Source organism: Saccostrea echinata, unplaced genomic scaffold (genome assembly GCF_033153115.1).
Source record: "Saccostrea echinata isolate AGI-Se365-2 ecotype Australia unplaced genomic scaffold, CSIRO_AGI_Sech_v1 ptg000012l, whole genome shotgun sequence".
Lineage (NCBI taxonomy): Eukaryota > Metazoa > Mollusca > Bivalvia > Ostreida > Ostreidae > Saccostrea > Saccostrea echinata.
In genome coordinates this window covers 1,851,133-1,866,195 of record NW_026889761.1, presented here as the reverse complement: position 1 = coordinate 1,866,195, position 15,063 = coordinate 1,851,133, and the positions used below count along the sequence as shown (strand labels likewise).

Genomic DNA, 15,063 nt, shown 5'->3' with positions numbered 1-15,063 from the left:
GGATAATGTATGAAAAGAGAATAAATGATGATGATAATAATAATCCACCGGTTGACACTCTGTTATTCAATTATATATGTAATCAGGAAAAAAAAAAAGAAGATTTTTTTTAACATAAGATCCAACATTTTCTTCTTAACAAATTTATGTACAAACCCTTGAAATATTCGAATCTTTTAATAATTTGTATTCAAGGGGGAAAACGTGCATTTTTGTTCATTTTCATCACCACTGTGCTCACTGATGTAGAGATGCGCTGGTCTTTTCCCAAATTACAACCTTTTTTTTATCCCGGGTTCGGAAGACAACATTCACAATGAAGTACTTCCGGTTCAAATTAAAGGTCACTCAAGCGTTTGTAATCTATCCATTCTGTCATCTGTAGTAGATAATTTTCATCAAATTCACGATAATGTGATGGATTCATGTGCCAAAGGAGGGATCTAGGTAAGGTTGTTATTACAGTGCACTCAAATGTCCCAGCTTCCAAGTGCAGGTGGAGAAGAATGCTAAATATGTTGTAGGTTTACCTGGTTTTGCAGAGCGTTTCAGATTAAAAAATGCATATGATATTGATTCTCCACAATCTAAAACACCAGGTCCTGTCTTCAAGAAAGAAACGTGTTTTATGAATTAGATAAGTTGACAACGAATTCATATAGCCTATGTACTCTTCTGTTGGACAGGAGGTATACAGACAAAAAATGAAGACCCCCTCCCTTCCACAACCTTTCCATTTGCCCACTCTTTAAACTAACCAAACTGATCTGTTGAGAATGAGTTTATTAAGTATTCTCAATTGTACATTTTAAGTTTTTGTTAACAATAGATTTAGCATGTCTGTCCTGGATTTGAAATCTTGGATAAATGTGCTCATCCCGCATGGTAAAACATACTGAATTTTATGTCGAAAAAATATTTTTTGATTTTGTTTTTCTTCAGGGGTTTGCGATTACACCCAGCACACCTACTCTTATGACAGCCTTATTTTGAGGATGTGATTCAGTGTGTATGTGGCATTCGTAAGAATTACTTTAGACATTATGGGTTAACCTTAATTAATTGTTGAAGATATGAGTAGTGATATATTTTTATACGAAGGAGAAAAGCTTCGGTAGACTCAGGTGTATTGTCCTAAGCTGGTGTTTACCTGCAGTAGATTGGTGTCTGAAACCTTTTCATATGTCCTTATAGCTAGTGTTAAAAACTAATAGCTTTAAAATCCGTTTTAGGAGTGTGGTTTGAGGAAGCTGACTCATTCAGATCTGTGTTTTCTGATTTTAGCTCTCTGTTCCTGGTACAAACTGTTGTCTAAGTGCAAGGAGAATTATTGGAGTCATGTTGCATATCCATTTATAATTATCCTGTTGCTGTTTTTGCCAGGGATGTATATAAGGACTATTTGTTCCCTGCTTTCACTGGAAGTGGGGGATATTTAATTGAGTCTGCTGTCTGTCATTCTGTCTGTGTGTAACACTTTCATTGTGAACATTTATATCCTCTCCTTTTAAAATTGCTTAGAGATCCCTTTTTTTTTTTCTCAGTATATTCTATATAAGTCGACTTTCTTTAATTAATTAATATCCTAATTTCCTTTGGCTTAAGAAAGACTTTTATTGATTTTTAGTGTTTCCGGATGATAACATATAAGTTTTCTTTGAGATTTTTCAGCGAAATTTTAAAAAAATTTTCTCAGTGACTTAAGATTAAGGTAAGAAATTCATGTGATGCAAAAAAATGGATTCCAGGTGATAAATTTAGTTTTCTTTGAGCCTTTGCGATGAAATTTTATAACTCCTTGTAACTGAAAGAAGACCCCTATCGATTTTGAGATCAAAAGGTCAAAGGTTAAGGACAGATATTCAAACATTGCAAAAAAAAAAAAAAAAAAAGGACTGCAGATGATAACTTTTGTTCTCTTCAAGTTTTTTTCAATGAAATTTCATAACTCCTAATGACTTTAAGATGAACCCTATCGATTTTTAGGTGAAAAGGTCAGGGTCAGAAATTCATATTTTGCATATTAATATGATTTCAAGATAATAACTTTAGTTCTCTTTGAGGTATTGCAGTGGAATTTAATATACCATTAGTTAATATGGCTAAAAGAAGACCCCTATTGATTTTGAGATCTATTTTTAGGTCAAGAGCCCAGGTCAGAAATTCATATTGTGCATTCATAACAGTAGTTTTCTGTGAGCTTTTGCAATGAAACTTAATAAGATCATAAATTTCTTTAATCTATGAAAGACCCTATTGACTTTAAGCCAAATGTTGAAACTGGTCAAGGTCAATCTTTTTCTTTCTCCATCTGCATTTTTTTTTTTAGGTCTTTCATCCTTTTCTTTTCTCTGTAAAGGAGGGACATATAAATTCCTAAAATTAGCATGTTTAGAATTAATGTATGTGTCACTTGGATTGGGTTGGGTGGAGGGAACATTAAATTTTTTATCAGCGCATGGCGAGGATGGAAAGGTGAGAGGTATGAAACTATTTTTAGCTTACATAAAGTGAGCTTTTATGATAGAAATTTGTCCTTTGTAGTAAACTGTTCACAATTTCATTGCTTCTCTAGAACCACTGAACCAATTTTAACCAAACTTGGTACAGACTGTCCTTGGGTGAAGGGGATTCAAGTTTGTTCAAATGAAGGGCCACACCCTCCTTCAAATGGAGATGATAAAGAATTCATGAAAATTTAGGGCATCATTTAAAATTGATTCTTCTTGAGAAAAATAGAACCATGACTAATGATATGAATTTGCAAGCATTCAAAAGTAGTGCAGATTCAAATTTTTCTAAATCACGACCTTTCGGAATTAAGGGTGGGACCACAATAGAGTATCAGATTTTACACATAGGAATATATATATATATAATATATATATACAGTTAAACTTCGTTATCTCGAAGTTGACGGGACCGTTGATGAACTTCGAGATATCCGGGGGTTCGATATATCGAGGGTTATAATTCAAATGAACTTCAAATAAACTTAGTGCAGTGAACATGTACTTAATAGTAAAAACATGTCGAAATACTTCTTGTTTGAAATTCTGTACAAGATTTCTTTAATATACATGTACATGTATTTAGCAATCAAGAAATTTTACATCCTCTTTATAATTCACAAATTAAAAGCTTTGTATAATATGCACAGAAGTATAATCCAACGCGGAAAGTCAACTGCTAGCATCGTTTCCCATGTATACATAACCGGATATCGTCTATGCATTGTAAATTTAAAGCCAGTCGCTGTCAGAATAACGAAAACGAAATATACATTTCTTTTATTGGAAAAACATGTTCATACATGTAAAATCAGTTAAAAGAAAATTATTTTACCATAATAAAATCAAACACAAAAGAAAAATCATGGACTTTTGTCTAACAACAGAACAACACTAAATGACAGGGCACTACAGCACAAGGTTTTACTGCGACACATGCTCACATGATGGTGTGTACGGACGATTGTAATTTCTGCATGCTCATATAGGGAAAATAAATTCTAATTGCATTAAATTACAGAATTTTGTTTTACTTCGATGTTTATAATTTTCACTTCCATATGCATAAACTATGTATGCGCGCATATTTCACATAGCATTAAATTGCGATTAATTATCAAGATAAACGTACCCAAGCCACAAAACAATGAACGTGTCATCCACGCGTATGCATTAGACTAATACACACAACCTTTGGCTTGCATAATTACAATCAAGGTAAGCCATACATACACTTCGTATAATTATCGCGCTATTATCTGTTGATCCCAGGAACACAGGTAACCCGAGCGTGACAGACAGGTGGGTGTTATCAATAGAGCATTCAGTTTACCTAACGGACTTGATCATCAGAGGGGAAAATTATCCTGACTTCGAGATAACGCATGTGATTTTAATAAATGGGTACACAATTTTTCTTCGAGATAACCGGGGTATTCGACATTACCGTGTTCGACATAGAGGGGTTTATTTTAATCATTTATAAAGCAAATTTCGTCGGGACCACGGCCTTACTTCGACATATCCAGGGTATTCGAGATATCCGTGTTCGAGATTTCGAAGTTTAGCTGTATATATATATATATATATAGAGAGAGAGAGAGAGAGAGAGAGAATCTAACATGTTCCTTTCATGAACAGTAGGGCCATGATTGGTCATATTATTATGCAAATATTGTCAGGTCATGTAGATTCAAGTTTTTGACCCCCAAAGATAGGATAGGGCCACAATTGAGAATGAAAGAAAAAATCTTTAAAAAATCTTCATGTGAAGAGCAACAAAATCATGATTAATCATATTAATACCGTAAATCTGGAAATTTTTACTGTAGATAAATCTTTAGCAAATTTGCGCGTGCACTGTATTCGCAAAAATATAAATCAACAACAAAAAATATAAATAAATATTTTGCTTACAGCTGATGTTTTTTTTACCCGGTGAACAAGTGTTCGTAAGCAGTGGTCATTTTAAGGAATCTGTTTATAATACAAACTAATTATCCGTGATAATTCGTGCCTTAACTACATTTAATATCGTCCGATGGTTTGACAGGCAGTATGTTTCTTTTAATTATTTCTGCAAGAAAGAAAGGCCAGTTGTTCTATCTTACAACAAATCCCTAGCCTGACAGAATCTTACCGGAGAACTTATTATAATAAAATCCAACGAAATTAAAGAAAGGTGCATGTACATACGATATTTATTGCACATGTGTAACATTTAAACTGTTATAAAAATTTTAAGCACTTTTTAGCTCACCTGAGCCGAAGGCTCAAGTGAGCTTTTCTGATCACATTTTGTCTGTAGTCCGTCTGTCCGTCTGTCCGTCTGTCCGTCTGTCTGTCCGTCTGTCCGTCTGTCCGTCTGTAAACTTTTCACATTTTCGACTTCTTCTCAAGAACCACTGGGCCAATTTCAATCAAACTTGCCACAAAGTATCCTTGGGTAAAGGGGATTCAAGTTTGTTCAAATGAAGGGCCACGCCCTCTTCCAAGGGGAGATAATTAAGAATTCGTGAAAAATTAATGGCATCATTAAAAAATCTTCTTCTCAAGAACCACTGTGCTTGAAAACATGAAACTTATGTGGAAGCATCCTCAGGTAGTGTAGATTCAAGTTTGTTCAAATCATGACCCCCGGGGGTAGGGTGGGGCCACAATGGGCGATCAAAGTTTTACATAGGAAATATACAGGAAAAATCTTTAAAAATCTTCTACTCAAGAACAGCAAAGCCATACTTGGTCATATTTATATGGTAGCATCCTCAGATAGTGTACATTCAAGTTTGTTCAAATCTTGACCCCCGGGGGTCGGGTGGGGCCACAATGGGTGATCAAAGTTTTACATAGGAATATATAGGAAAAATCTTCAAAAATCTTCTTCTCAAGAACAGCAAAGCCATGATTGGTCATATTTACTTGGAAGCATCCTCAGGTAGTGTAGATTCAAGTTTGTTCAAATCATGACCCCCGGGGGTAGGGTGGGGCCACAATGGGCGATCAAAGTTTTACATAGGAATATATAGGAAAAATCTTTAAAAATCTTCTTCTCAAGAACAGCAAAGCCATGATTGGTCATATTTACATGGAAGCATCCTAAGGTTGTGTAGATTCAAATTTGTTCAAATCATGACCCCCGGGGGTCGGGTGGGGCCACAATGGGCGATCAAAGTTTTGCATAGGAATATATAGGAAAAATCTTTAAAAATCTTCTTCTCAAGAACTGCAAAGCCATGATTGCTCATATTTACATGGAAGCATCCTCAGGTAGTGTACATTCAAATTTATTCAACTCATGACCCCCGGGGGTCGGGTGGGGCCACAATGGGCGATCAAAGTTTTACATAGGAACACATAGTAAAAATCTTCTTCTCAAGAACAGCAAAGCCATGATTGGTCATATTTATATGGTAGCATCCTCAGATAGTGTACATTCAAATTTGTTCAAATCATGACCCCCGGGGGTCGGGTGGGGCCACAATGGGCGATCAAAGTTTTACATAGGAACACATAGTAAAAATTCTAAAAAAAAAAAAACAATTTATTAAGAATAGCAAAGCCATGATTGGTCATATTTATATGGTAGCATCCTCAGATAGTGTACATATAAATGTGCTCGAATCATGACCCCCGGGAGTCGGGTGGGGCCACAATGGGCCATCAAAGTTTTACATTGGAACACATAGTAAAAATCTTTAAAAAAAACCTATTTGTTAAGAATAGCAAAGCCATGATTGGTCATATTTATATGGAAGCATTCTTAGATAGTGTACATTCAAGTTTGTTCAAACATGACCCCTGTGGGTCGGGTGGGGCCACAATGGGTGATCAAAGTTTTACATAGGAATACATAGGTTAAATCTTTAAAAATCTTCTACTCAAGAACAGCAAAGCCATGATTGGTCATATTTAAATTGAAGCATCCTCAGATAATGTAGATTCAAATTTGTTCAATTCCTGACACCCCCCCCCCCCCCCCCCCAACCACTTTTATATTTAAACTTGTCAACCTTTCAAGATTGAAGTGATTTCTGCTTTTTCCTAGCCATAGTGCTCAGGTGAGCGATGTGGCCCCTGGGCCTCTTGTTTATTTTTAGCACCGATGACAATTCGCAAAATTTTAAAATGTAAAAATTCATCAACACCTTTTTGACCCAGATTCGCAAAAATAAATCGATGTAAAAATTTCCAGATTTACGGTATGCAAGCATCCTCAGATAGTGTAGATTCAAGTTTGTTCAAATCTGCATGGACCCTGGGGTTAGGGGATATGTTTGGAAGAGGAGACTCAGGTGAGTTTTATGGCCCAAGGGACTCTTGTCTCTGATGGGTGTATGTGGTTGGTGAAATTATAAGTGTCAAGATGAAATAATTACATACTTGTAGTTGTAGTATTTAATATCATGATAATGTGAATAAATAATGATGACAAATAGATATAGGAAATCTAATTAGCCTTTTAAGAATCTTTAATTTGAATAGAGTCTGACATTTATTACATATCCCCTTTAAGACTCATAAGCCCTGTTCACAAGAAGTTTTGGCCATTTATATAAAGTCATATGACAATGTCTTTTGCTGATGTGGCCCCTGCGTTCAGATGATGATATATAAGCCTAGAGACAGGAAGTGGTGGCAGTGCTAGGTGGCCACTTTACTTTTGATGAGGAGACCTTTTTCCTGTTTCTAGATAAATCTGAGTAGGTTCACACACAACAGTGATTCACAGGTTCTCTCACAAAAAAGTACCTACTATCACAGGACTGTAACATGTACACACAAAATGCTTTTTCCTACCTGCTTACTTCTGGTAGTAAATATGTACCAATGCTTCATACAGGTAGACTTTGCTATACACAGACACTGACATACATTTTTTGTGATATATGCTAGTCAATTTACTTTGGTTCATGAGTATGTACAATGTAGTAACCTTCATGAGGGACCATCATACTAGAAACTGACCACAAACACACTTCAGTAAGTATGTATTGTTCCTGTAGTATGCTCACGTCTAGGTAGAGCTCTACTAATGTGTACCTGTATATTGTGTAATTATGTTCCTCAAACGAAGTTTGGGAACATATTGTTTTTACTTTTTTTTTCAAAATTTCTTCTCTGGTACTTTTTTGTCTGCGAGTGTTCTCGGAAACTACTCAATGACATCTGATTGAGACGAAACCTTTTCAGGGTTAACAGGCATGTTGTGTAGATGTGCGGAACGAAGGTCACTTTGTACGCACTTGCATGCATGTGTGTGAGCGTGCAATGAGTGAAATGACTGATATTATAATATAGCCATAACTTTTACATTTTTTGATGAAACGCTTTGAAACTCAAAACATAAAGATATATTAGTATTGTAGACAAGATGACATGGTCAAATTATAATGAACTCACGTTCATGCACATGTTCTTCGCTGTGATTGGCTGAAACAAAAATCTCATTATCTTCCTTGTTTTTTGACAAAATCCTTTGAAAAACATGTATAAGATATAGGTATATATTATAAGGTTCTACAATATGTTATATACAGAAATTCTTGAAAACACAAGCTAACTGTTTTTTCTTGTCTTGTTTACCTACATTTTGTTAATACCTGTATGTGGTTTAGATGTATGTAGTCTAGGCCACACCAATTTGTAAAATAGTTCTTCAAAAACTTACTCATTCGCTCGCCTCAACTTTCTCAATCCCATGCTTCTGTCATTCCCCAACCATTTGTTCCGAAGTCTTATGTGCGTTTGGTGTAAAAAGTCGAACAAAAAGTACTCTGATATTTTTGGATGCGCGGGCGGATATTTTTTTTGATAATATTATATTTTGGATTTGTTACAAATAGAAGCGGCAAATCCGACGAACAATATTGCAAATTGGTATGGCCCTATCTATGGTTGTTGACTTGTATGTGGTTTACTTGTGTGTTGTCTATATTCTGTGGTTGTATGTGGTTTACTTGTGTGTTGTCTATATTCTGTGGTTGTTGTATATGGTTTACTTGTGTGTTGTGTATATTCTGTGGTTGTATGTGGTTTACTTGTGTGTTGTCTATATTCTGTGGTTGTTGTATATGGTTTACTTGTGTGTTGTGTATATTCTGTGGTTGTTATATGTGGTTGTTGTATCTTGTTAAACCTCTACGGTATTCCTGTTTTACACACTCTAAGGTCTTTGGTCACTTGCTTTTGTGACTCTACACTTCTACCTATGTGGTGGGTATTGATTGATAGGAATTCCTCTGTTAGATAATTAATGTGTCAAAACCTGCAGTATAGCCTGTAACCATTGATACATGTAGACATGTTATCCTCAGATTCATTCAAACTGTCATGTCAAAGTCAGGCTGATCATAGTAAGATATCACTCATTCACAGAGTACAGACTTGTGTTTAGTAAACTCAAACCTCCCAGAGTTATTGATGCAAAAACTCAATGAAGGAAACTTTGACTGACTGTACATATTACTGGGGGTGGGTGGTGGATTGAGAGACTGACTGCCAGTAGAAAGTTATCACACAGTAGAAGTTGTATTGGAGACTGACAAAACTTCATAATTTCTAGTAGTTATGTATATATTATACCAGTAATGTCATCTAATATGAGAAAAGCCATTGGAAGATTGTTGGCTTTCTTTTTCCAGAAAAGTACCAATTTTAAAACCTCTGTTGTTTTCCTGTTTTGTTTTTTATTTGTTTTGTTTTGTTTTTTTTGATATGATATTTGTGATGGGCTTTGTAGTATTTTAAAATAAAGATCATCTTTTGTATAGCATTGTCAAATTAAAGATTTATCATAACAGCTTGATTAATATTGGTGATACATCGTCAATGATGAAATGAAGCAGTATTTCATATATTTGCTGATGAGATTTTCAATCAAAATCTTCAATGTCATGGACAAATATTTTACTGTGGGTAAAACTATTTTCTGAAATTTTTAATATCATTTGTAATATATTTGCTGGTCCCTGGCTATATATTTTGCCTCTGTTTTTTTTGTTTTTAGAGCGCGTGCCACACCCCTTCCTTCCCCATTTTAAATCTGTGTATTATATCATTTCTTCCATGCTTGGACTGTGACCTGCATCCAGTTGTCTTGTTTAGAGTGTAAGATAGAAATTGTGATTGTAACTTGAGATGCATGTCTTTGTCAACAATTTACAAAACATCCCAATTCAACATTCAAAAAAGCTTCTCTTTAATGAAAAGACCCGGACCATCCCAAACATCATCCTGTTGTTTGTAACTGGCTATGTCACGGTTTATTTGGGACATTTAAGTGTGACTATACCATGAAGTTTACTTAGCAGATCTGAAATTTACAAAAATATTTAGTCAAGGAATTTAGGTAAGGAAATTTATATTATAATAATGTTCTATCATTGTTTTAGTTAGCACTTTTTTAAGGTCACCTGAGTCTCTCGAGTGACCTTTTACTTAATCCCAGTCCATCTCTTAACTTAGCTCTCCAAAAAAAAATATTGACAGACCTAAGAGCTACAGTGCTGCCCATAGAAAAAACTGTATATTTATTGTGCACAAAAGTTGCACTCGGTTCTGGATTTATTTCTGCAAATTCTTACCTCAACTGCACAAAAGCTTGATATTAAAAAATTCCTTAGAACTCTTATCAACTACTTTTGTAGTTGACATCTGCATGAAGCGTATTATCTTGCCACCCAAAACGGCAATATAAATGGGCGAAATTTTTGATGGTTTCAATTTCGGGCCCAGGAGTAGGAGTGAAAGATACACCTCCTTCATGATACAATATGTATCATATAATTTTGTCTTGGTATGGTTATTTTTGATACGATACATTTTGATAGAAGGAAACAAATTCAGCATTGTTTTATGTTTTGTTTCACGAAAACTAGTAACTTAATTTACGTGCATATTGACTAGAAGAAATTGATTAGAATGAATTCCACTGTTAAGGATTATTTTACAAACTATCAGTCCTCAAAAATTAAGTTTTTAAAATTTAATTAAGCTGAGTAGCCTGTTTTTACCCATGCCAAACCTGACTAAATAACGATCGGGACTGAAAAATGAATCCAACCAAAAAGAATATTTTGCACCGTATATCAAACCGAGAAAAATGCTGCAGTGAACCATTTCACCCCTACCCAGGAGGGCCATTAACAGTAGTTAGAAAGAATGTTTTGTTGTGGAAGTAGTCAAAGAATATGTTAGGAACACTCAGTTAGTAATATTTTGAGATGGCAGTTTGAAAAATACGGAGAAATAAATCGAGAAACAGCACACTTTTTTTGTGCACAATAAATAATTATACCCTTTTTCCAATGGGTGGCACTGTAGCTCTCTGGTCTTCCATCCAAATTTTTTCAGACCAGTGAGCTACAGATCTACTCTTGACTGCATTCTGATCATTCATCATTGATTTGAAAATTATCAGCTTCTTTTTTAATGGTTTAACCATTTTCAACCAACTTTGGTTTGGAATGAAAAATAAGAACTACGTAGTCCCAGCCCTACTTCTCCCCCCTCCCCCCTCCTTTCCCCCTTGTAGGGCTGGGGCCAAAACTATTAAAATTCATCCAATTTGAAAAGATCTTCTTTTATATGCCTAGGCATTTAAGTATGTACATATGATAAAATGTATTGTTCAAAGCCAAAGAGAGAGAGAGAGAGAGAGAGAGAGAGAGAGAGAGAGGATTCGATAATATTAACAATATACATGTAGTTAATTTATGTTTCTTTAAAAATGTCAGCCAATGTGTGTGAAAATTATTAATTAGGCATCATATCAAATAATCAATATTTTATAGCTAATAACATATAAAACCTGGCATACAGCACATAGTACCCTATTTATAAATTAAAAATAAAAGTATTAATAATTTTAAGAAGTTTATTATAATTGAAATTTATTTGTATCATAATGACACAAATAAATTTCAATTAATCATCTTTTAATTATTAATACTTTAATAAAAGTGTTAATAAATGACTCATTTATTAACACATTTATTTAAATTAACATGCTACATGTGGTAACTAATGCAACATAATAACAATGCTAATAATAACATTGAATAAATGATTTGGCTCTGTACATTTTTCATCTTGTACTTTAAATGGGCATAAACACACTTCAATTGCCATTTTATTTCTATAGCAACTGTAAAAATAACTTGAATACATCTTCCACTTACTAGCCAGATTGTAACTGTTGTCCCCTTCTCACCAAGGGGAGTTGAAAGAGGATTTTGAGCAGGATAATTTTTAATGAATTTATTAATAATCAGCAATATTTTAAAAAGATAAATATTTACAGTTTATTAATATTTTGAATAAAATGCAAGATGCTTATAATCTTCATCATGAAAATTTGCATATCAGTTGCTGCAGAGTTCTTGTGGCCAGAGTTAGGGTTAGTTCTTGTGGCCAGAGTTTAGGGTTAGTTCTTGTGTCCAGGGCTAGTTCTTGTGGCCAGGGTTAGTTCTTGTGGCCAGGGTTAGGGCTAGTTCTTGTGGCCAGAGTTAGGGCTAGTTCTTGTGGCCAGGGTTATGGCTAGTTCTTGTGGCCAAAGTTATGGCTAGTTCTTGTGGCCAGGGTTAGGGCTAGTTCTTGTGGCCAGAGTTAGGATTAGTTCTTGTGACCAGGGTTAGGGCTTGTTCTTGTGGACACTGGGTTAGGGTTAGTTGACTTGTGGCCAGGGTTAGGGCTAGTTCTTGTGGCCACTGGGTTAGGACTAGTTCTTGTGGCCCAGAGGGGAATTATGCTTTATACGTAGTCATTGTATTTTTCAACCAGTATCTAATTTTAATTTTCAATTCTGATATCTAACCTTTTTTCAGAAATGAAAGAAAAGTAATTTTCGCTAATGATATCTGACCAGTTTTCAAAATTTTTGGTCATGCATTGCAGTCTTTTGTTTCTTATATGATTTTTTCTCTATATTAATGATTTTGATATCTGAATTTTATTAATACTGTAGATTCCTTATTTTACGTGAGTACTTTATATCGCGAAATTGCCCAAGGGCGTCAAATCGCGAGAATAATAATTCGCGAATGGGTGATTTATCTAGAGATTTTACATACATTAAAGCACCATAAAAATAAAAGTGAGTAATTTTATTTTGCGAAGGGTGATTCTCGCATAATTATGCGATAATTTATTCCTTGCGTATATATAGGAATTTACAGTACTTGTGTACTATGTTTTGTACACAAATGTGTTGCTTTTTTTAAGTATTAAGGATATAAATTTTAGTTCTTGACAGTGCACTGAGGAATTATCTGTAAATCAAACATGCCCAAAATTCATAGTTTCAATAATTTTCAGATATAAGAAGTTTCTAAACAAGCTTTTATAATATATCGGTCTGAAACGCTCTTACAACATGTAATAAATGAAATTCTACTTGTAATTATACATGAAATTTTACTGAAAATTTTGGTGGCTATAACTTCAAAACTGTATCTATGCCTCTTTCAATGTTGTTCAGAACTGTGTTTGTCTCAGACCAATACAGTAGGACAGGTGTTTATGAATTGTGTTTAGAGCCTTGCCCCCTATTTGCATATATCATATTGAATGTCATTGAATTAACCTACACATAATAATTAATCATTGTTTGTTAATGAAAAATGTGTTAATGAAGTGGTGTGTGATTCCATTGTGGATGTTTTTTCTCTCCCCATAATGATGTCATCAGTCCCCTGATCTTCAAAGAAGTGGGGAGAAATATAGGTCATTTAAGTATATAACGTACCACAATCCAGAAAAAAGGATGTAATTGTTGCGATAGAAAGTTACGACATTGTTGGTATAAAATTAGGTCATAAAAATGTGGTTAAAACCTGGGAAATGAAAACATTGATTGGCTTAGGATTTTAATTCAGATTGTCTTGAAGTGGTATCCCCATTTAATAAGGAACACAGGATTTGTTTGAACATCATTTTATTATTCTGTTTATTAATTGGATTCTTTCAGGATAAGAGTAAGTTATGTAGATGATATTTTAGTGAATGAAAAAACAGTTGTACCTAAATCTTGATACTACTCTTAATTTAAATGTAAAGTGAACCTTGAAGGTCATATAAAAATTTGTCTTTTGATCTATAGACCGTCACCTTGGACTACTGCAAAAGAAAATCAATTTGATTGTAGATATTCGTGTTTAGGGGGGAAGGTTTTTTTTCCCCTTTTGTCTCGAGCCCTGTTTTGTGCTATTTATCTTAAAACCTTTTTCGTCAACAATGGTCACCCAACAAAAGCTGATTGAAATTTTTTTTCAGGATTTACAAAAGATTTGGGGTAAGATTTGTGAGCTAGAAATCGGAACACAAGATATTTGACAATTTCTCGATATAAAAGTACTGAATGGAGATAGGAAATTTTTTTTTTGTTTTATCTGAAACAGGTCTAACTTTGCTGTGACTTAACATTGTACACAGTTAATTTTGAGGAAGTTTTTTGGATGCCCAGGAAATAATTTCAAAATTATTATATTTTTTAAGGGATCTCCATAACCTGGGAAATAATGGATTACAACTAGAAAAAGTTTTTATTCATTCTTGTAGACTAAATTTATGCAAGTAAGTATAATATGTATAATGTTTAGCTCAGATTTGGAGAGCAATTACCAATGGAATGTACAGAGTGACTGTCACAATATAGGTATAATCTAATTCTCTTAAGTCAATTTAATAAATTTTCCTTTTTTACTAATTAGAAGGACACTGTAAATGTGAAACCATCTCTCAAGTTATTTTTGTTTTGTGTGTATTATTACTATCTAATTTAAAGTTAGACTTGCTGGTAAGAAACTGGGACAATTAATTGTGAATGAACCACATTATTTCCTGTTTTAAGAGTCAATGTTGATACAGCACAAACCAGTCATTATGAGAGCCTCTGGGTCGTTATATCCCTACCCCCTGCTGGGAACCTGTGCACAAGGTGTGTTATATATCCAGGTACATTTCAATCTGGAGTTAAGGACAGGTGTAATTCATTTATTTAACTGTCATTTTTCAGTCCACCCTATAACCATTCAGAGAGAAGTATGAGATAAATGATTTATCTTTATCTGGCTTGACTCATGGATATAAAACATATATATGAAAATAAAAACAGTTATGTCATGTTACAAGTTATAATGGAGATCATTTATCAAATAGTAAGGTGTGTTTGATGTTATTTTACCTATGGAAGTGAACAGAAATAAACATTTAAATTTGTAAAATAAATATGTAAGGTACACATTATAGATGTCTGAGTGGGACATGCTACTTTATCTCTGTTTTTACATGTCATTTAATGAACACACCTTATGAAATTCGAACTTTTTAAATAAACTTTTGATTTGATTCTTGGAAAGGCCTGTGATTGGGTGAGCAGTTGTAGCATTGGGAGATAAGATATAAACTAAATTACACTGAGTCAGACATTTAAAACTTAAAAAAGGTCATGGAGTAAAAAAGGATTTATAAGTCTGGCCTTTTTTGGATAAAAGGATATCTCTTTTAAAAATACAATCCTTGATCAGTTAAATGTGGATTTTTTTTTGAGATTGGG

The 15,063-nt window shown here is 34.1% G+C and overlaps 1 protein-coding gene across 3 annotated transcripts in view; it reads left to right on the top strand.

Moving 5' to 3' along the window:
• Positions 1-314: 314 nt before the first annotated feature.
• Positions 315-15,063, top strand: part of LOC133185185 (uncharacterized) — a 35,831-nt gene continuing 21,082 nt past the window's right edge. For all 3 annotated transcript variants that reach the window (XR_009720882.1, XM_061320275.1, XM_061320274.1), the window contains exon 1: positions 315-447. The gene's annotated coding sequence lies outside the window, so the exon portion shown is untranslated. The remainder of the gene's footprint in view (positions 448-15,063) is intronic.